We start from the raw sequence: 24,523 nt of genomic DNA, 5'->3' as shown, positions 1-24,523 counted from the left end.
CAGGGTTACATAGATAGGAAACCTATGATATTTCCTGGCCCATTATAATTTTATGTTCCTTAAAAATGAATACCTGAAGTACAGACTATAAAAGCAGGACTGAAGTCATTAATAGGCCAGATAGGATACTATCAAAGTGTCTGTGACTCCTCACATACATTAGTGGTGGAATTTGCTTTCCATAAAGGGCCCAGTAAAATAACTGCTCTCCAAACAAATCCTCCTAAACAAAATGCTCAGCTTAAAGTCCAAACCCCCTGATGACTTTTTTTTTAACATCACATATATTTTTTGTGTTCTTTCAAGTGTTCCTGATGTTATTTTTCACCTTACGAGACATGTCGTGTGCCTTCACCCCCCGTAATTTTGGCGGCTGTGTCAGTGCCTGGGCAGAAGTGACGCCTGTTTGCATTTTTGGTAGCTCACCTGCGCATCCAAGCTCCCACCCCGTTCCCGTGTGAGGAGGAGGAGGAGGAGAGCCGTGCCGAGGAGTCCAGCCCGAGAGAGGCTGAGGTTTGATCCCCCGTACCGGAGCGGCCACCGAGCCGTGCCCGGAGGGATCACGGAGCCGGCCCAGCCCGGGCCATCCTGCGCATCCCGGGGGTGCGGCTGCCGGCGCTGTTTGGGAGCCCGCCGCTAGATGTCCCATGGATTAAGCGGAGCCCAGGAGCGCTGTACACCGCCGGCCCGGCCCGGGGCGTTTGCACGGCCGGGGCCGAGGGCTGAGGGCAGGGAGGGAGCGGCGCCGGAGCCGGAGCCGGAGCCGGAGCCCGTATTTTAAGGCCCGGCAGACACCCAGCTGCCCTGCTGTCAGACCGGGCTGGGGTTAAGGTTTCCACGGCCTCTCAGCACACAGAACTGCCTGCCCCGCGGTCAAGCTTGTCCTTTAATTTATTTTCTTTTTAAAGGTGTGTATTTTTAATAGAAGCAGGTGCCACATTTTTCTTTTACAAGAGGAGTGCAAGACTCTCCATGTTGATTTCTACGAGACTGAAGACAAATTGAAGACAGCTTTTATTTTCTGTTGTAGTCTGGAGAGGTCCAGGGTTACAAAATGGACAGCCCAGAAGCTCAGAAACATGAAGGAAAAAGCTCAGAAACATGAGGAAGTTGACACTACGTTCTGCAAACCCCTGCTGCCCACGAGAGGTCCAGAAACCCTCTTCCATACATTTCATCTGTAGCTTCTTTCATTTCATCCTTAGCTTCTTTTCTTTCATCCTTAGCTTCTACAAACACGTATATTTTTTCAAATGTTTAGACCAGGGGAAGCAAAGGAAGCATTTATCAATATTTTTTAAAATCCATTTAAATTATGGAAATAAAGTCTGAAACACTGCACTTCTTTCTCCTCAAGGGCCCCTTAAGGAGAGTCCCAGAGAGACAGGTGTAGCTTGCTTGCCAGAAATATGGGACTGGAACTGGGGAAATGAGCAAGCTAATATAAGACAAACACATGTGGGGGGAAAAAATAGAAAGAATAGTCACCTGGAGCCAATTGCCATGGACCTGTTTTATGTGCTGGAAAACCTCTGACAATACATAGCTGGCTAAAAAAATTCAGACTTGATAGCAAAAAATATGCAGCTAGTATTTATGTCTTGCTCTTTAAGCAAAAGTAAAAAAAAAAAAAAGAAAAAGAAGTATGAGTTATTTTGTGATCATTTATATATTACAGGGAATATGAGACTCACTTGATTAAAAACTAGCTGAAAAAATACACCTGTTTAAAAATCCCACTAGATTAGTTTCTATAAGGCCAGGGATTAAGGATATCTCCAATGTCATTCACCTTTATTTTTGGTGTGCTGCATTATGGCAACCTTGAATTTTTCTGCCCTAGCCATAGGCAGTGACATCCAGTAGTGAGGGCAAAAATGAACAACTACAACATTTTTTTCCCCACATCTAAATTTACCTGATAAGTAGCTCAAAACATGGTTCTTCTCTGTGACCACCCTCAGGCTGCTGAGCACTTGTAGGAAAAATGCCACCCAGCCCTTCACCCAACAATCAGGAAATATGCAAAGCAGTGCAAGAATTAAAGAATTGCCTCTTGGAATTTATTTTGGGGCATTATTATTACTATTATTATTATTGTTGTTGTTGTTGTTGTTGTTGTTGTTGTTGTTGTTGTTGCTGCTGCTGCTGCTGTTGTTGTTGCTGCTGCTGCTGCTGCTGTTGTTGTTGCTGCTGCTGCTGCTGTTGTTGTTGTCGTTGTTGTTGAAATTTCCTGGTTTGTTGCTATTAATTTGGTTACCAATGCCCCAAAGGAGACAATGCAGTTTAAAACCTGGGGCTTTCAGTACAGCAGCAGAGCCAAACCTCCTGCAAACAGAGCTGAATCCTGGGCTGCTGCAAAGGGTGAGAAGGGGAGAAAGGTCGAGTCATTCATGATAGGAGGGGTCTGTCAATGACATTGGTGGTTGTGCTTATCTCCACTGTGTGAAAACCTTCTTTATTTAACAAATTAATGTTCCCTCTGTGGAGCACAGAAATGTAAAGCAAGTGACTCAGAGCTGGCTGCTTGCTCTGTCAGGGCCAGCTGGCCAGGGGTTGCCCCGGTACCCTGGAGGAATGAAAGGTGAAACTGGAGCAGAGCAGGACAAACCCTTCTGGAAAGCAGACCACAAGGTGGGCTTGGAAAGCAGTTCTGCTTTCTGCTGCTCTGCTGGCTTTCCCAGAGACAGAAAATGTTGGATGTGAAAATGTCGCTGAGGAAAAGGGAGAACCAGGAGGAGGAAGCCTATGGATCAGCTCTAACCCTCTGGGTTAGGGGGGCTCATGAGGCATAATAGCCCCACAAGGTTCACCATACATCCCTCAATGAATTACCATGTTGGTATGGATGCACTGATGGCTGATGTCCTTTGAGTTAAGTAACAGAATAAACATGAATTTGTACTCTTAAACCCCCTCCTGCTGTGTTTAATGAATTTTTAGTTCAGGATGTACATAAATAATCCGGCAAATCAAATAACAGGAATTACATTTTACAATAAAAATAATTAAACCTAAAGTATAGACTTAGTCTCTGTTATACAAAGAAATGTAAATAATCTCTGCCAAGAAGTGCAGGAGTTCACTTACTGAGCTTTAACAGTCACCAAACTGAGGGGTGGGAGGCTTATACAAATATTGTCTTTTATTATAACATGGAAAACATAAAGCTGTATCAGGTGTAATGATAATTTCTGAAAGCTATTGGAAAATAATGTAAATTCCTGCATTGAACAATTACTTTTTTACAAGAATAACAATTTCAGTCAAGTTCATTAGTCAAAATTAAAACCAGTTTATTAGAAAAGCATCATTAAAACGTGTGGTGCAGAATATTCTTCTAACTGGGACATGAAGCAATAGTGAAATAGCACTGAATGACATTTATTATTGCTCTTCTGAATACAGGGAAAATTTTCTGTGGCTGAGACTTGATACTCCATTTGCCAGCTTGAGTTTTGCTTTGTGTCGGTTTGTTGGGTTTTTTTTGTGAGCGTACTGTTATTTCATATTCTTTTTTTTCATTCCTCTGTTTAGAAAGAAAAAAGTGAACAAGCGAAGCACAACCTTTGGTAGACTGATCTGTGACACCCCATAATGTTTTGATACTGCCTTGATTTCTAATTGTGTTTTTCACATTTTTAGCAAAAGAAATATGAAAAAATCAGAAGTGTAACCTATATTATTATACTTTAATGTGATGTTCTACTTTTCTGTTTGTAGTTCTTGAAGTTTTTGTCTTACTTCATTAAACATTTAATAAATCACTGCCAGTTTTGTGACAGATTTTAACCATAACACAAACAGCAGGAGGTGTAAACTCAGTTCAGTTCGTATAGGCATATAATATCCGTGTCGACATCATCATCCCCTCAAGGCATATTGGCAAAACGGCCAATGGAAGCTAAGCTTTTTCCGACAAAGCTTCGAAAATAAAGTTTTCTTCTTTTATCTTACTACAAATCAATTGGAGCCCTTACAGCAAAATCCTATAAAATAACTTCAAACACCGCTTCTTAGTCTAAAAATTTGTATTATGGCTAAAACTCTTTGAAGTTTTATGACTGAAGTTTGGAGAAAAATGATTTAAGTGCTATCTGCTAGACATCAGAGTGTCAAAATTTCTCTCAGTTTTCTTGACACATAAACTGCTACCTACTGTATGTTTTCTAGAGGTTTTTTTCTTTCTTTTAACCACCTAACCCAGCTTGCTTGATGAAAGTTTCTTAACTGCAGTTTATCCCACTGAATTAATACCCTTTTAAGCTTTGGCTTAAAATAACTGATTGCTTTATTTTTGATTTTCAGCATCTCTGACAACACAGGTGGCAAGGAGGTGGGGAAAAGAGCTGCTTTGCAAGTGTCATATTGATTTTTGAATAGAAAAGAAACAGGTAAGGTGCCCAAAACAACCATTTGCAAAATGCACAAGTGAGTCCTCGCTTTGGGGCAAATGTTGGAATAAGGTCTATTGCAGTAAGCTGTTTCTCAAAGGGGAGAAGAAAATCCTCCTGCAGGAAGAGCTGTAGGGTGGGTGGATCATAGGACACCCAGAAATGCTGGCAGTAAATAAGGTTTCATGCTGCTCCTTTTGAAATATGTCTGAAAGAGAGCCCCTCATATGCTTCAGCCTGAGTGGGCAATGGTTAAGTGGTTAAATACTTTTTGTTGATCCTGAGGAGGCCAGGAGCAGCATGTATCCTGTCCAGCTGCCATTGCTCTTTTCTCTCAGGCAGAGTTTGGTCCTTTTAACCCAGGCACCCATCAGTACCCAGCACTGACATGGTGGTCTGGGTACAAACATCACCATGAAATGTCGTTTGGAAGAGCTTTATTTGGTTAAAATTTCCAGAGTGCAAAAACCTGAATAATAACTTTGAAATTAGGGGCACAAAAATAAAAATTTTATCTAAAGCATACCTTTTGTTTGCCTTTTTTGTTTCATTTTAAAAAATCAGAAAATACTGTCCAAATTCTCCATAGAAGAAAAATGATGTTGCATTAACAGAGTTGCATCAAAAGTGGCATGTGTCAAAATTCAATGAGATGGTTACCACACAAAAATTAAGCAAGGAGCACGAAATACTCTGCAGAGAACAATGGCAAGAAAATGTAAAAAAACCCCAAGCCAACAATTGTGTCATTCTGCCTACTAAAACCTTGCAAGATTTTATTTACCAAACATGACTGTTTGATAGACAAGCAAAATATAATAATTTGAGGGAAGAAGGAGGAAAAGGGAGGGGGTCCATTATCATCACCTTGGGAAAGGATTGGTGAATAGATTTTGTGCCTGAGCTGGTAAATTCATAGTACATCTTCACATGGCTGGAATAACATAATAAAGTGACTTAAATATAAATACCATGTAAGAACTACTCCATAGTGAACAGTTAAAATTATGGCACTCAAAAGAACTTCCTCATCAGAGCCTGCCTTTGCTGTTAATTTGCAGAGTAGATCTGCTGTCTTTCCTTCTCCGTTCCTCTTGCGATACCTCAAGGCGTGCTGGGGGCTCACCCATCATGTGCTGGCTCATAACAATTTGAGAAGAGGGAGCTCAATTGCAGTGAACAAGAAACTGAAGTGTAGGTCTGAGGGGCTGCAGGAAACCATCAACTGTTTAGAACGGGAGAGCTGGAAAAAGATCTTGCCAAGGAAAACATTGCATGAAGTCAGATGGCATGTTCCCCCAGAGCAGCGTGCAGAGCACTGTGAGGGGGGAGCAGAGCTGCTCAGGGTAGGGAGCTCCAGAGCACTCTAAGGACAAAGCCCTCTGGAAGGCCACATCATGCTTGATGGGCTTTTAATGCTGAACAATTGCAAATTGCCATTAATGCTCCAATAGAACACAGATACACAAGACTATTCCCTTCTGTCACGAGGCATTAGGTCAAAAGACTGGATAATAACAGCAATATTAGTCCCACCAGAGAGCTGGGCTGACACAGGCTGCATGGACATGTGGGCATGTTTTTGGCACTTCAGGCAGTGCCATGATCTAACTTTCTGTCTCTCATGTCACACAACACATGGCATTGAGCAGGCCCTGGGCTCCAGGAGGCAGCTCTGAAAATGTGCTCTGCCTTTTCATGGTCTTCTCACCTGGCCTGTTATGACACAGTAGGTAAAGGAAGCTGCAACATAAGAAAATGGCTGGGTAGGTATTAAACCCCCAAACAGTTTAACACACTCTTCCTATACTGATTCTCCACTATAAAACACCAGGCTGCAATGCAGATGATAAAGCTCCATCTGACAACAAAATCCTGACTTCACACTACCAGTCACATCGATCAACATCTGAACTAATGTCAGAGTCTTCTCTTACTAATGAGCTGCTGCACTGAGATGCAGCTTTGCTATCAGTCAGATACCTGTAATGAGGTAGAATGAATGGCAAGACCCCTCTTCAGACGCTTTCTCTCATCTAGCCACAGAGGGGCTTCGTTGTTCACTTATTTTTGGTGCAGACAAAGAGTTTCTTCCTGAAGGTCTCTACCAGCATCCCACAGTTACTCTAGCACCTATTTTATATGTTAGATGCAGCTGTTTGGAAAATTTCCACCAGGAATGAATCTTTTTTTCTTTTTTTTTCCCTTCTAATCATTTGCAATCCCACTGCTTCCATATAAGGGGCTGTAGTCCCAGTGCTTGCATACAATAACATTTTAATGTACACTTCAAATTCAAATGAAAGTACCTTGCCATGTTTCCAAGTTGGACATGTTCATGTAGCACTCTGCTTTCCTTAGATTATCTGGCTAGAATGCACGTCTGTCCAGCTGTTTGTGCTTTGATTTGAAGCTACAGCTACCATGCAGTGGTGTATCCTATTTACCCATCCCTTAATATCACAGGAGGGATGTTCTCCAAATCCATAGCTTTCCATCAATATAACAAAGCCACCCTAATGATTTCTTTATTTTTCATTGCCTGCCATGCTACTGCTGAATGGTCTGAACTGGTTACTGTCAGAGCCAGAGGTTCTACCCAAATCTGATCCAAGGCAGTTTGCTAAGAAGGTAATTTACAGCTGCAGCAACTGAAGAAGCACCCTAAAACTATAATAGAGGAAAACTTAATAAACAGCAAGGAAAGCTCCAACATTTGTTATGAGCACTCTCCTTGGGTACTAAATTAAGAGCACGGTGGTTTTCTGTACTGGGGTTAAGTCTCAGCATAGATAAGGTAGCTATTATTTGTTACTCCCATGAAAAAAGTCATTACAGAAAGGCTGGGCTTGGGTTTGTGTTGCAAACTGAGGTTGTGACTTGAATCTTTCTCATCTTCCCAAATATTTCAGTCAGGTTTTCTTTTTCTTTGTCTTAAACCAACATCTTATGTCTCTCAGTGGCAGGTCTCAGCATGCAATTATTTATGCACATCTCATTCCATGCCACATAAAAAGGGTTATCAAGTTTGTATCTTTAAGACTAATGAGCTGTTGGTTAACACTTTTGAGGCAATTAACCAGAGCTATCACTTCTTATCCACCGACAGAGATGTTGTTGCATTCAAATTTCTCCCCGGGGCAAGACACAGGTCTGGAGTTCAGCCCCTGCTTGTTTGCCCTGCCAGACAAGGCTGCAGATATGGGCAATGGGAAGCCGTGGATGACCCCTCCACCAGAGGGGTATGGTGCTTTATGTGATCTCTGACATCAGTTGATGACATTTTGGGGCAGATACCTATCTAGTGGCACTCAGCAGAAGTGTTTGCATTTGTTCTGCCACACCTGCAGCCCATCTCAGACCAGTTATCAGGGCATGGCAGCTTTTCACACAGCCAAGCATCTCTCCTGCTGCCTGCAAGAGACCTGGCCAGGACTTCTCAGCACCCTGTCAGTGTCTGGATGCTGCATCAGTCCCTCAGGGCCAGTGGCATCTGGCTCAGGCTAAAGCCATCCTTCAGGCTCGTCTGACTGCTGCCAAGTGACCAATAAAGCAGCCAAAATCAGGGCAGAGCAAATACTCTTCGACAATGGTTTTAACCATTATCTTCAGCTATAGGTACACAGGAAAATCTGGTGAGGGTGTGATGAAGTCTCCCAGGGTGTGTCTGCTGTGAAGATGCAGTGACTTCTATTTTCGTGCTCAAGAAGCTACTGGGAAGAAACCTGTAAGGTGCAGAGTTTTCTTCTGCCTTTAAAATTCATGCCTTCAAAACACATACATTATTTCCTGAACAATTGAGATTTTTTTCCTGTAAAATAATTTTTTTTGTGTGAAAACACGAATGCTTTAAATGCATCTCATAGGAAATATTTTTTTCCTGTTTCCGGGATTAGTATTTCATTTGAAGTTAATTTTGTATTAATAGAAAGGGAGGATCTCATTTTTCTTTTCAAGTACGTCCTTGTCAAAAGACCATTGTTTGTCACAGTGCATTTTGCAGAAATCTTGTGGACCCCCTTGGCTGTGGGAGGAAAATATCCTGGCTGCCAGGAGCAGCAGTCCCACCATGGCCAGTCCAGCAGCACGTGTGTCTCGCAGGTGCCTGCGCTGGACACACAGCCACAGCTTCTGCAGAGGAGCAGGAGGGAGCTGGTGCCTCGCTGGGGCACAGGGGCTGCCTGCCTCCTTCCCTGCTGGGGGGCAGCACAACAGGCCTGTCTGCAAGGAGACACAGCAGCGCTTCGCTCGGTGCAAGCCTAAGGAGCTCTCGTCTGCAGCCTGGGCTGAGCATCCCACCAAGAGAGAGGACAAGGGCAAGCCCTTGGCAGCACACACAGCCGTGCTGCAGGTGGCAGGGCAGTCCCCTAAGGAGACACAGTCAAAGCCATGGTTCATCCTCCTTGATGCACATCCTGCTCACAGGTTTTTGTTGGCAGAAGTTTGCATAATCCTGGGCTGCACCTGAGAGAAGGATTCTGCTACCTGGACTGTGGCTGCCATTCCCTAATGGTACAGAAAAGCACTGGTGGGAAAGTGTGGCAATTCTAAAGATATTGTAAATAAAATAAATCCACGAGGCTAGAGGGAGGTGATGTTCCACCTGAGAATCATATGTAAACTCTGAAATATTAAAAGCACCCTGGTGAAAGCATTGCTAATTAAAAGGATAAAATATGCACGCATAGAGAACAGATTATTTAAAACACAAATTATTTCTTATTAAGATAATAGTGTCTAACTAAATGTTGAAAGAGCTGGATAGTAGTTTACACTGTAAAATGATCTGTTAAATATGTTCTTGTTAACATCAATACAGCTATTGACAAGCAGATCCAATTTTGCTTTACTTTGAGAGAGCAGACAATAGCAAGTTTTACGTGCTATCTTATTTTACAAGCATTAATGAACAATTAACCAACACTAGCACTCTTTCCATCTGTAATCCTGTAGTAGGATCACTAATCTCCACCACTAGCAGCTAATGATGAAGGTCTCTTAAGCTTTACTTCTTATCTCAGCCAGTTCTTAATACTCACATAAGTATGCTTTCTGAGCAGGGCGGCCCCCTATTGCTCTGCGACTTGAATACAAAAGACTGGGGAAATTTTTGAAGGGTTTTCTGTTCAATAACACTTCTATACTTATGTTTGCCTTCCTACAACAACAAACACAAGTGATCAGCAGAGGACTAGCAAGGTCACTAAGGGCTCTGTGTTTCCATACTTGCTCTAATACTTATAAGAATGTATTCATGCCCTATTATATATATTCCCTGGCTGCTCAGGCAGAATCTCTAAACTAAACTAAACTGAAATGAAATAAAAGGGGAAAACCAGAAGACTAAAACAGTGTTTACTTCAAGAACAAGTCTGCTGTTTGCATCGAACAAAAGGAAGCTGGAAAGTGGCTGCCATTAAAAATACATGCAAGATAAACTGAAATTTTTATAGTACACAGTACACATGACATTTTCTAACTTCTCTTTCAGAGTGTTCTTGTGTATACCATACACACGAGATCTGTGTACTGGGATGGCAGGGGAATTCACCACTCTGTTAGGCTTTTCTGCAATAGCAAGTAAAGCAGCAACAACTTCCCAAACAGGAAACAGAGAGCACAGTGGGTTCTGTTCCAATCCTCACCAGGAGAAGGTCTTCCACAGTCAGGGCAGTCACCTCAGTAGTAAAATTTGTGCAATTAAAATTGAGATACACAGTCCTTCATCTCCTTCATCTTTTGCTTTCAAGAAAGAGAGAAGAACCTAAGTAAGAGTAATAAACTTTCTCTAGTCCATTTTATTTATTCAATGCACAATGCTTGAACATGTTGGCCCCAACCCAAGCAGAACTCAGGACAACTCAGGGGTTGTTTCCTGGCCTAAATGAAAGCCCTGAGAGAACTACTCCAACTGGGCCCAAACATCCACTGCAGATACTGAGATTGTTGGAGATAGGGAACAGCAGTTGAGTAGCAAAAGATCTGCTTCCCATCAGGGAGGTGATCCAGTCCTGTTAAAAGCTCACCCTGACCCTGCTTGCATTGAGCTGTGTGGCTGATGAATGAGAATCAAGTTGCCTCATCGTGCTTGGAGCTGGAGGTACATTATCAAATTGCAACAGATTACCAGGATCTGAGAACAAACATCTCTCCAAGCCATTCCCAGAGATGTTTTAGCAATAACTAACAGCATGAGGTACTGCTGAAAAAATATCCTTTATAAGCAGCTATAAATTGAGAATTAACATTTCTAATGCAATCAAAAGCTGCCATCTTGCATGCCCTGTTCCAGGGTGCATTCTACTCTAAGGCATAAAGGAAGCTGAACTCACCTGGCACCATGCCTGAGAGATGTCTTGGGAAAAACTCCTACTGAGTGTCACAAACACTAACAGGCCCTACATAGATACAGCCTGGTTTTTTCTTGTGTCTGTACAAGACATATTAAAATGCTGACCTTTTCCTTCACCAGGGCTTCTCAGCACAGACAATAAACAGCATTACTTAGAGGAAACCCCCCACTTCTGTACCTCTGCAGGAATCCTGACTAAGCATTGCTTTTTACCACATGGCTTCCTTTATCTGTGACTGCCCATCATGGCCCAGGTGCCCATGGCAGACATGCAGAAAGAGAGAAGTGCTTGCTTGGGTCAGCCCAGCTACCTTCAGAGGGGTAGCTCTCTGGCTGGGACACAGGGGCAGGCTGGCCAGCCTTACCTGAAAAGTGAGGTGCTAAAGTAGCCTGGGTGCATGTGATGGGTGTGGGGATGAAGGAAAGAGAGGTTCTGGGACTGCTTTCAGTCTTTATTTATTCAAGTAAAATTTCTATTTAAGTCCAGACAAATTTTGTCAAAGTGAAGCCAAGCAAGTTGTCAGAAGCAGACCTTATCAGGAAGCCTGAGCAAGATGTGAGTGAAATGACTGCTTATGGACAAATCACCAACCATTAGTGAGGAAAGAAAAAAGATTTTAATATGTTTCACCCAGCTTTTCCATTTTTAAGCCTTTGCTGTTTGGCTTCATATCTGATGTATGGAGATTTGCTTGATGTGACAGTCACCCACAGTGTGGGTGGAAACTCATTCCCACTCCCCTCTTCAGGCTTCAAATCTCAGCAATGACTCCAGGTGATGATGGCAGGATCAGAAAATGGGGAAAAGCTAAATGGATGGAGCTAATCCCAGCTTGACAGAGTCTAGCTTCTCCCATTACATAGGATGAAGTTCAGTGGGTTTATTTGGATCACCTGTATATTGGACTGTGAGACTCACCTGTTACCCTGACTGCATAGCAATACTGGAGCCATCTTCAACCAAGCTCAGTTGTACTAGTACCAGAGAGAAGCAATTTAAGTCTATTAACCTGCATTTCTATACTAAAAGGGCAAATTATTCAGGGCAGAGGTCTAGGGGAACACAGTTAAACCCATTCTGACACTTGACATAGAACCTAGGTACAGATTTTCCTGAATTGCACAATATACTATCAGCACATCAGGGAAGATATTTAGAGTAGAGAAAGAAGTACAGCCCTGGAACATCTCTCTTCCACAAACTCTCTTTTGTAAATACCTGTCAGGTTTCTGGGGATACTTCCCTGGAAAAGCCATGCAAATGCCAACATCTTGTAAGATCATCTGTTAAGAGAAGGATTAACAAGAAAACAAAAAGCTGATGCTGTGAAGCAGATTTGGGAGAGTGGACAGAGAGCGGCCTGTTTGTCACTACTCTGCACCTCCTGCTCATCTGCACAGCTGTCTGCCCCAGGGCTGGCAGGGGCAGCTGGATCAGAGCTACAGTGATGGGCTCTTGCAGGAGCTGAGCATGACCACAACCTGGTCAAACAGATCCTTGGATCAAGCATAAATAGTAACTATTTTCTTTCAACTGTTCTCAAAATGCTCATTTACTTCCATTTAATTTTTGTATTTTTCCACAGGGATGGCATTTTTAGTCATACCTGCTAAAATGAAAATGTCAGTGTTTAGTGCATTGTTTTCATTTTTATGATATGCTAGAGGTGAAGGTGGAAGCTAATTAACAATACTGTTTCCAAGATAGCAAAAGAGCTTGTCTGTGATGTTAGTGCTTTGTATTAACCAGGATGAAGCCAAAACCTTGGTTCAACATTTCCACTTCATAGATAATATCAGAGCTACTTCTCCACCCCCACCAGCTCACATATTCATTACCCAAATTGCCTATCCTCAAAGTGATAATATAGTGTGGTACAACATGCCCCGACAGGACACAAATTGACTCTGTGCCTAGATACTATACAGACAGTGTAAAGCAAATATCTCACTCTATTATCTGTTGTCTCTATGAATCAACAGATTACATGGTTCACTGGGTAGCTGAATAACTTTTGCACAGTTTGCTCATATCTATTTACACATATTCTACAAAAAATACATTAACACCAAAGGACAAATGTAAAAAAAAAAATATACCTGCAGAATCCAGATAAATTACACATGTGAAAAAACACAATAAACAGTAGTGCTTAAATTTCATATGCAATATCTGTAGATATGAAAGGAAACTCTTCTCTCATGACCAAAACCTGAATCCTGTGAACCATAAGAGGAAACTTTAATTTGTGACTATTTTTTGTAGGTAAGATTATGCATCACATTTTAAAGAGTCCTCAGTGTTCCACAGAAGTGGGGTGTAACAACAGAGGGCCCTTCACTGATGATCCCCATGCAGGTGCACCTCACCCACCTCTAAGCTGTGACCTTTCAGAGCTCCACATCACTTGTGTTCACTGTTGTTCCTGGTCACTGATTTGTAAAACATGCCATTTTTTGGAAGGGACAGCAGTATGCCATGTCCTCCCTTTTCATACCTTGTGTGACAATATAGTGAGCAAAGCAGCCTGTCCATGTCACTGTAGAAAGGAGCAGAGCTTTAGCAGCTGGCTACCCCAGGATTTACACACGGCTCTCAGGGTGCATGTGGATACCAACCACACTCTCTGGATCACTTGGCCTGGTTGGTCAGCTCCTTCCAATGCCACACTCAAGAAACAAAAGTGAAGATTGTGCAAGGAAAAAACAAAATGTCTATGCCTTCAGTGCTGCACCTTCCAAGCCCAGAAAGTACAAATTCACTGCCATACATATATACCTGTATGTATGTATCTATATCTATCTATCTATACACACACGCACACACACACACACACACTCTCCAAGTTGCATTAAAAGCTATTCCTTCTTTTCTGCTTCTCTCTTTGCTTCCAGCTCTTCCCTCCCAAATACCTTTTAAACCTATCCCTTGATTAGGTCAGAGCTCCACCTTTACCCTGTCTCACTCTCCAGAGTAATCCATTGGCTCCTGCCCTACTGCCTGTCTCCTGTGTCCCTGACACACCTTCTCCCAGCAGCTCTCTTCAGCAGAGATACAGGCTGTGAGCACTTTGGTCCACCTAAACATCAATTGTTTCTTTCCTTTTTTCAAAAGCTTAGTTTGCCTTGAATTTCTGGGCCAATTAATTCAAATTTAATACTACAATGAAGCAAAATAGTCTAACAGTGTATTGTAACATGTGGAAATTAAGTGGTAGTATCACAAACTGGCAGCTATTCATCCAATTATATTCCACAGAATGGCAACAGTAATTAATTTTAAAATTAAAACTAAAAAGAGGGATGCATTTAACTAAATTTAGTACCATGCAGTACCTGTTTGCAGGTATGAAATAAACAATTTTGAAAGAAAGACTTTTTAGTGCCAATTAAGTGACTAATGAACAGTCAAAACCTGCTGCATATTGGATTTTTAAAAGAGCTCATGGTTAAGGGGATTTTTGGTGCTCTGAGTTGGTTAATAATATTTAATTTGAAAATAAAGATTTGTTAAAACTGGTAGATTTTCCTTTGTGAACTATGTCTGCTACTTTGTGCAACAAATTCTACATGTTTTTGGTAATGGAAGACGCTGTTGCAACAGCCTTTTGTGCATCCTGATTGAAAATTCAGCTACATAACCCTCACTGAACTGTTTATCTTATGTACTTATTTAACTAACATTCAAACTGACAAGTCTCCTATTTCTGGGCTTTCTTTTTATACTTTAATGTATGCCTTATCAGATGAAACTCAGATACTACCAAACTTTGCATGTTTTTGATTTTGCACATAAACTGAAGGGCAGAATTCCAGTCTATGTCCTCAGTCATTCAATCTTTCAAGATCTTTGAACAAGACTTCAAACCCTGAAAAAATACAACCCAAACACAGACTTGCTTCTCTGTCTGTACAAATACGTGAAGGAAACTGGTATGTCAGGTTTCAATGTAGGCAAGCCTAATTGAAGCTTTAACTGCATTCGAAACAAGAGGCAGGCAGCACCTCCAAACTGCTTTATTCAAGGGCAGGAAGACATTCAGGAATAGAGCTACTGGAATTATTCATTGCAAATAAATTATCCAATTAATTTAGGCAAATTTTATTATCATTAATAATTCAAAAACTGCTCCTGATAGTGGTGGATGTGTGCATCAGCCCTGATCCTGACAACACTTAGACACACATTTAGCTTTTCATATTCCCCGTAATCCCATTGAACTCCATCAATTTTCTCAGTGAGCTGCAGGTGAGCCTATGGAGAGTTGGTGAACAGCTTGCTTCTCTGGGTAGGTTTTTAAGGAATAATCACTTGCTTGAGTCATGCATTATTTTGTCTACACCTATTGAATGATATCTCTCCAACAGAAAACTGAATTCTGTGCAGCAAAAGATTAATGTTCTTGTTAAAGTCCTTTTATTTACTTTTTTCACATGAAGATGTTTTATGTGAATAAAGCAGCACTTTCACAACCATTTGTGTGAACAAATCCAAATACTGATGCAAATATTCATAATAGTGAATAAAGCAGGATATACCCTATATGAATGCAGACCATGGGAACAAAGGGTTCTGTGTTTGGCTATAGTGACTTATGAAGAATAATGTTCCCAAGAAAAGGCACTAGTAAAAATGCCATGCATTGGAAAGCACTGTGGACTGCATTTTTAAGGATGATAGTCATTATAGGAAGCCTGTTGTGCAATTTAGCTTCCTGGCCTCTGTGTATGTTTTAAATTTTGCCACCATAAATATACAACAGGTCCTTGTGCTAGCTCTGCACAGAAGCCCTCACACTTCCAAGGAACTTTAGCAGAAATAAAATCTCACCTGGCTTCTTCTGTAGTGATCAAGAAAGCTGTGAGATATTTGTTGTCACGCCTATGTTCTCTTCATAATTTGTGACTCCTGTTGCCATGCCCTTGTGGGAAGCTTAAATGGTTGTCACTGCTAGTTCTTTAAGGATATCTTATTGTGAAGTACTTCTGAAAGAAGAAAATAATTATCAGCAAATTTATAATGAGCTTTCTCATGTGCTGGTTCCTGTTCTTCTATAGGTTCAAGGTTTTTGTACCTCAGTTAACACACTTTCAAATATAGAATCATAGAATTATTTAGGTTTGAAAAGACCTTTAAGATCTCTGAGTTCAACCATTAACCCAACACTGCTAAGTCCACCACTAAACCTTGTCCCTAAGTGCCACACCTACATATTTTTTAAATACTTCCAGTGCTAGTGACTCAACTGTTTCCCTGGACAGCCTGTGCCATTGCTTGACAATAAATCAAATATCGGAGCAAGTCCCCTGTAAATAAGATGTAATTAAATGTAACAATTCTCATAGATGTTTTGAACAATTATGCAGATCCAGAGCTGTGCTGAAAGCTAGGTATAATGCCTTGCAAACTTTCAATTATCTGCTGCCCACCAACTGCTGTCTCACTCAAACCAGCACGAATCTCAGATCACTTGGGTTCTTTCTCAGGGGGACCCATCAAACATAACGTGATCCCAGAGTCTGACATCACAAAACATGATAGCTAAAATACAAAGAGAAGCAGGCTTATTTTAGTATCTGATATCTGACAACAAGTTGGATATTGTGAGTATTTGATTCAATTTTGTGTGTCAGATGGCAGTGGAGCAGACAATAAGGTGTCCACGGTATTTATGAACAGGCAAACACCACAGTTCACTGACAAGGCAAAATAATTTTAGGTAGCACTGAACCTGTCTGCTTGCATTAGGCTGGGGCAGATTTCTAGGTTGGATAGAAAAGCTGCAATTTATTTTTTTCTCTAACAAAATGCTGATAACTACTCTCACTGCTTTCACAGAACAGGATAACTCTGTTCACTAGGTCCTTTTGTCACCCTCTCACTGAACTCTTCTTTAACAGAGACATTCTCATTTGCACTCAGCAAAATGCCAGGCTAGATTTCAATCATATTGACGCACTATCCATGTAGCATAGGAAAAAAAAGATTACCTCTAAGGTCTCAAGGAGCAATAACCTACTGGAGTTTCAAATCATGTGGCTCTGGACAGTGCTGGGGAGGCATGAGCTGATGCTCCATTGCAGGAATGCTCAGCTACCACTTTCTCTAGTCTTTCAGAAAAAGCACACGTCTTTTAGTCATTCAGTCACTCCCCTGACCATCAGTTAGGAAGAAAATTAACACAATTTCTATTGTATTATTAGGGAAAGTCTTCCCACTGAATTTTCTTGTGCCTGCAGAAGGAGTTACCACAGCCTGTGCTGTAGCAGTCACACTGCCCACAGTGCACTGTGACAGTGCATGCACCCCTGGGCAGGCATGGATGCTCCCTTCAGTTTCACAGAGTTAAGTCTTTCCAGGAGGGCCAAAGGCAACAGAGCTGTACACAGGAAGACCTGGGGTAAGCATGATACTCAAACCAATTCAGTGCTCTTACATCAATGCAAAATCCAAATAAAAATGAGCAACAGATGCTTGCTTGACTGAGAGCAGCAGGTCTATGGGTACATTGAAATTACACATTCGGGGGCTAGACATTACAGGTCTCCTAGTACAAAAACTCTTAACATTCATTTGATTGGGGGGGTTGAAGAATTGGGGAAACTGAATGTCACTGCCAACAGGGCACTCACTAATGTGGTGGCAAAACCACATGCCACCCAAAATCTTTGGGTTGGAGCCACAGCCGGAAAAGGCTAAAAGCACCATGTCTGCCTCAGCCTCCCCTCAGCCCTTGTGTGGAAGGAGCTTCATTGCTTGTTGATTTGAAAAGATAAGTAGTGAGGCTTTCCTTGTTCAGCAAGGAAATTTTGACCCCAGGTAGCCAAAGGTGCCTCACTTTCCATCATCCCAGGCTGCCCAGGGCACGTGAGGCAGTGGAAAGACACTGCCCCTCTGCTCTGCTAAAGAGAAGCAGCCATGGGGGGGTCCTGGTGCCCATCAATGCCCTGAAATCCACTCCTGCTTCCTCACTGGTGCCTCTGCTAGGGAGCTCTTTGATAAGTAGCCTGCCTGGTTAGAGAGATATTTCAGTCAGAGGTTTTCCTTGGGGACAACGGGGGATAAGGAAGGGGAAAAAATCAACTATTCCCTCTGAGAAAGTTTCACAGTGTTTCTGTGCATTATTATTTGAATCTGACCATATTCAGAAACATATTTCTCCCCAGAATTGCCAGCTGGAGCCAAATTCTCTGCCCTGACTGCACTCAGAAATTTTCATCCTAATCCCAAACTATTCATCCCAACACTTCTGCTGCCATCAATAGATTTAAGATGTTTTTAATGCCTTCCTTGAACTTGCCTTGTCTCCTGTCAGCCAGCCAGAAGTGGTTTTTATCAGGAATAAGATTCAAAGAGTCTGCCCTGCAGCAATCCCATCGTGCACTTCTTTGTCAGAATCCTAATGACGATTTATATATACTTAAGAGACTATCTCCAGCTGTAAAACTGAAAAGCTTCTGGGGGTCTGTACAGTTCCCTGACCTCAGACCTATTTTTATATTTTGATCTTGGGGATAGTGCCTCCCAACACTCGGAATCCTCCAGTTATCCCTGCGGTAACAAAGTGCTAGCTTAACCAGTAGTAGCAAGACTTAAAACAGGGCACTCAGGATCAAAGTGACTAACAAACTTGAGTATTAGCCACTGTGTCAGCCCTAGAGACAGCCACGTTCAACCAAAACATGTATATGGCTCAGTCTCCATGCTAAAACGAAATATTGTGCTCCAGAGGACGTGCATCTAAAGAGCCATTTTCGCTGAGGTAGGTACGAAAGCATGCTCAATTTAACATGCTAAACAGGCATCCACCACAGACACTCTCCTCCCAAGCAGAGAGGAATTATACTATTATGTTGCTTTTAGGCTTCATGGAGCTATTTCCAGGATTTTTCCAGCATTATTTGCTTTTACTTTCATCCCAAACATTTATAAACGAGATTTTACATTTTTGATTCAGAGCAAGTGAGAAAATATGAAAAGAGTGTGAGAGCACTGATGAGTCTGGATTAAGACAAAAACATCGGCAGGATAAGGTTGTGTCAATGAACTGACACTTCATTTTCCTTCCATTGTCTGATTACCAGAAGAGCAGTACACTAGCAACAAGATGATCACATGAAGGCGGGAAAACACAACTGTCAGGCTTCAAGGACAAAGCCTATTCTTACATTGCCATTCCTTAAATCCAGACATTAGAGCAAAAGGAATGAGAAAAAAGCAGCTCACTCATGGATAGCTTACTGAGGATACTGCAAAAGATTATGCTAATCTTCACTTCATTGTCCTCTGCAAAATGTTTTCATACCATGCCTTTTATCTTTGGAAGGGATGCACAACCTCTCAACTCTGTGACAGCGAGCACTTTCTGTGTGGTTTCTGCGTAATTAACACCAGCACTAGACCTTTTCATTTTTGCTACTCAAGCTTATGGCCTTTTAAGGGTACCCACAGGGGAGCATCCCTCACCCCTTTGCTTGCAGCCTAAGTGATAGTCTCAGCTTATCCTTAGCTACATATACCATCTGTTAATAGCAGAAGGATCAAAAACTTTTGGCTAGCCTGCATTTTTCAAAGAATGGAGGCAGGCAGCATAAACAACACATTAGACAAGATTTCTAAGAGTTTTAATTCTGAGCTGGGGCCTAAAGACTTTCAGTTTTATTTAAACTGCCATTGTATTATTGTCTAGATTATGTTCACATGCGCATCTTAGGAGGTGGCTGGAATTAGATAAAAGTCTGCATTTAAGATGAAATTCATTCTAATATAGTCCAATTTTATCAAAGCAGTGTGACATTTTGGATTTTTGGTCGATCTGAACACAATAAACACTGAAGCTGCAATTTTGCCCCTCAGTAATCATCCCATTTTGGACAGTAGAATCGGGTGCTTGAGAGTGTATTTGATACCAGTGACAGTGGGAATTGCATCTCAATAGTGACACAGGAATTGCCCCTGAAAACACAGATCAAATCTGACACTTGCAATCCCACACTTTTCTTCCTTACTTCCAGAAATTGTAGAATACTTAAAAAGTAAAAGAACCCAAATTATTGTGGTGTTTGAGCATTAATATTTACTTTCACTAGCTTTCCCTTAGGCATATTTTACTAAGAGTGGGGTTTTCATGTTTTTTTTTTTTTTTCCAGATACATTTTTTTCCCTGGTCCATTTTCCCACCAGACCTTGTCATGCTGGTGGCCTGGCCTCCAGACACAGACGCCCCATTTCTTTGGAAGGCAGAAAGAGCAAGAGCAGCACATGTTTGCAAAGCTCCCCACCTGGTTTGCCCCTGCCCAGCAGCTACACCTAGGAGCAGGGCCAAGACCTGCAGAGGTTTGCAGAGCCCCTGCAATTCCCAGACCCATCGAGGCTCCATTGACTCATCTTTGTCTCCTGCCCCTCTTGACTTTGTAGGAAAGCTACCAGTGACCCCATGAGCAACAAACAACAGTGGTATTTTGGTGGCATATTACAGTTGAAGCTGCCTTGGAAGTGGACTAAGGTGCAGAGAGTGAGAGATTCTGCCTTGCCTTTCTGGGCATCACACTATGGAGCAGTGTGGAGCTAATCTCCTCTATGGATGTCCAGAAGCACCAGATGTGGTTATGTGGTAGGAGAGGGCTAAAAGCACAGCTTTTCTTTCCATTTCCAAGTGCATTGACATATTCTCCCCTCCCTGAGAAAGACAAATGTGCCTTGAGATAGTTTGGCAACATGACAGATGGTAACTACCACTGTGGCTTATTATAGTGCTGCCAATGTCTCAGATGTGCATTAAACTCATACACTGACAGGAAGTCTCAAGGAAATGTTCTACATTTTTCTGCACAGGCATAATCCCTTTTCAAACAAAAACAAACAAAAAACCCCAAACAAATAAACAAACAAACAAAAAAACCCCCATGAAGATTTAAAACTCTAGCTGTCAGGATGTCCTGTACTAAAGGGTAAATATTATAGAGAAACTCATGTTCCTGCTCTGATGTAACACCGTGTTCTTAAATCTGAAACCAGCCTGTTCATTGCTGCACATAAAGAACTCAAAAGCCTCTCAACTGCACCCAGTTCTCCTCCAAACAATCTGAAATTTCTACCATACTGAGAAAAGGGATGCAAAAGAAATACTTGGAAGAGCATTTTTGAAATCTTACAGGTGGGCAGCAACAGTTTCATTCACGTCACTTCAGTGATCAGAACTACCAAATATAGCTTATTACTTTTTTTAAAATACCACCCTTTGAACTGTTAGGACCTTTTATGTTTTCAAGTGCTGCCAAAACCAACGCAAATTCTTGTGGAGAGTACAGGTCATAGGATGTTTGTGTTCACCTTTCTTCTTGGGAAACCTGAGCCAAAACCCTGCATCATGCGGCAATCCCTGTCCATACCTGGAAAATCAAACTGTAATTTGCCATTATATCTTCTTTTGCTTAGAGAGACCGCCAGGAAAAGACTTTTAGAAAACTGGGCCAAGGCTGCCAGGACAAAACAAAGGTGAAGAAGTTTCCACACTTTGTCAGGCTCCAGCTTAGTCCTATGATCCTTCTTTTTCATCAGCACTGCCAATAACATCTATTTACAAAGAAATTTTAGGGAAAAGGAACTGCACTGAAAACTGTTACCACAGACTCAACTGCCATGAAGCTGTCACTGAAAAAAGCAGGAGAACAAACATTTTTTTTACATTTTGAAGATTCTGTGCAAAAAATATTTAATGACCTATAAAGTAGAATAGGAGGCCACTTTAGTATTCTCTATAACACAATTCACTTAAGAGTTGTTATAGTTATAAAAATAATTTTCTAAAGAGATAATTACAGAAATAATTTTGGCTGGTGAATTCAAGCAAAATTCATGCAATTTGTGGAGAAAATTGAATAACAAACTGTCAATACAGTGTACAAACTATAAAATAGGTGGGAGCAACTATATAAAATTAAAGTTCTGGAAAAGTCACTTGATAAGATTTCACTCTTTCTTCTAAAAGAGAACTACCCCAGTGTGATATCTCAATGCATGCAAAAAACTGCCACCCATCAGACAGGATTTTTTTCTCTGGTTCTTATTCAGCTCAACTGACTTACATGGAGTTATTTCTATTCTGCACCAGTATAAATTAAAAGAAAAGAAAACACATGTTTTTGTCTGAACATTGAAGGCCAGATTTTCAATCTGTGTAAACATGAACAATTTAAGATAGCCCTTGTGTCATGTGGATAATTTTAAACAATCTTAATAGGACTATTTTATATGCAAATATAAAAATATAACATTTCTTTGTTGCCAACATTCACAGCAGGCTTACAGTGCAAATAAAATAACAATTCTTGTAAGCTGTCTGAAACTGAAAGAAGGCAATTTCCTTTCCTACCTTCAGTCAGAATCCAGGTACAGTGACATTCCAAACAAAATTAAATAAGTCTGTTTGTGGGAGGAATATCTTCATTAGATTCAAACAAATAAGGTCAAAACCTTTGTCTCGCTGCCCTAACCCTGTTGTCTTACAGGAGTTTCAAAATTTTTCCCATGATTTAGGAAAAAAGGAGATAAATTTGCTAGCATCTATTTTAAAAATCCAAAATGCCATTCTCAGTAGCCTGTCTATTAAATCTTCTATTAACTAGAGAGGAAAAGCCTCACCACTAACTCATTTGCCTGTAATAAATACACCAATAATCTACTTAGAGTTTCATAAAATTGGCAGTCCACCTAACAGTCATAGTTCCTGCAAGTGCTAAGAATCACTAGTTTCTGTCTTCAGCAATGCAATTTTGTGGAATTATATTACACAAGACCTCATACACCTCTGCAAAACAGCATTGCTGTGAAAACACCACTTACTGGCTACCTAGAGTTTTACTTGCTGTAAGCTGTTTAGACCACATGAAACCTGCAATACACTGTTAGATCTTTACAAATTTCATGAAATCTTTTTCGGATATCCAAAAAATCCTGAACTACTTGAATCTTTTGTCTCCCAGCACTGGGGACTGACCCATAATCTCTTTCCCAGCCAGTACACCAAATCTGTAGCCAACCTTGTCACTGACTCCAACAGCTGCTTAAATTCACCAGAGGGGATAGCAGCAATCCTACTTCTAAAAGAACACCACAAGGCTTACGTTCATGATGCCTTGAGGAGACACTGAAAGGAAGGTCAAAGGTGAAGAAAAGATAAAGTGCAGTACAAGAAGATCAGTAAAGTTGAATCTTCTTGATGGAAAACTCATGTCTGCTTCTTCATGATGCAAACAACATAACTTCATTTCAAAAAGCCTCTGTTTTTTGTTGATTTTTTCCCTTCCCTTTTGCTTTGGAGTATTTTGAAGTTTATTGAAGTTTTTTTTCCTTTTTTTTTAGGTCAGAGCTCTGTGCATCTAAAAGCCTTATTCAGTTGTTCTTGTCACGAGTACTTTGTCTTACACAGGCTGCATTACTCTTGTAAACAGAGGCAGCATCAAAGTGAAAGCAGATAGAGTCACATCAGTGGATTAAGGCCTTCTGCATGATAAAGTAGCTACCTAGGGTGGGATAAACTTAATATGTGAAAGAATGTTATTGAGGAGGAATAAAGTGCCAAAACTCTGTCATTCTCTTAGTAATGTCCTAATCTAATGCCTGACACCAAGGCCTTAGGCCAGTGTTAGTGTTAATCAATGAAATACCCATCTGTGTTCCCTGTCCTTATCGCTATTTAGAACTAGCCTAAACTCAATTATTTTCCCTTAGAGACCAAGATGGGATATTAAGTTGAGTGAAAGGGATTGTGTCTCACAAAGAAATCCCAGTGTTAAAATGCAGAGGTGTCAACATTGCTAACTAAATTTCAGTTAAACAGAGATTAAATGCTAGTTCTTTGGACATGAAACACTGCATAGATTAAATCTGGTTAAAAATCCTTATTTAGGGAGTGGCTAAAAACTGTTAAGCAGTTTAATCAACTTATAATGTAAATTTTCTTCTCTCGTATGCATTATTTATCCCCTGCAATAACCATCGTACAATAAATGTTTGAAGAGTACACTCACTAAAGCAATAGGAAAGCAGAGTCTCTTGCTGTTAGCCAGAGCTGGGAATGATACAGACATTGCCAGATACATAATGGTTATCTGAGGAGTATGTAATTTATCCCACGAGTGAACTGCAAATCCCATAATTCAAAACTGCCTCAGTCACAAATGAGTTATGGAGGTGTTTTTTACAAGTGGGAATAATCTCACATCCCATCGATATTCATGATTGTATTTTTGGTTCATATCGCCAAGATAATATTTTATATTTTTTTTATTTTATTAAAATTTCAAACTTGTTTGGCTTCTCTTTTTGTGTCTTTTTTTTTTTTTTAATTAGATCACTCTGAAGAGAGGAAGATTCTGCAGAAGCACACAGCCGTCTTTTCTATATATTCAAGTGCATATAAAGAAAAGAAATTTTAAAACCTCCAAATTAGCAAGGAATAAATATTTTCAACTGCTTTGTAATGAGCACATTTTTTAGTTTAATTTCTGAATAGTATCTGGGCTGAAATCACTATATGCATTTCTTAAGAATTTTCTCTTCTGATTCCTTTTTTAATTGTAAAATAATTTGGAGCACCTTATTACCACAAAATTTTAAAGGTTAACAGTCAAAACTGCTACAGAAATGAGCTACAAAACTATTTTATTCTAAATGAAAAGACGTGCATTCTCTTGGGTATATATGAATATAAAAGGGCACTTAAGTGACTAAAATCAGGTAAGAATTTCTAAGACATAATGGAAACACCAGAGG

The sequence above is a fragment of the Melozone crissalis genome, unplaced genomic scaffold (assembly GCF_028551555.1).
Source record: "Melozone crissalis strain CALT ecotype California unplaced genomic scaffold, PUWL_Pcris_2 ptg000045l_1, whole genome shotgun sequence".
Classification (NCBI taxonomy): domain Eukaryota; kingdom Metazoa; phylum Chordata; class Aves; order Passeriformes; family Passerellidae; genus Melozone; species Melozone crissalis.
The sequence above is the reverse complement of the archived record's forward strand: the minus strand, read 5'-3'. Positions refer to the sequence as shown.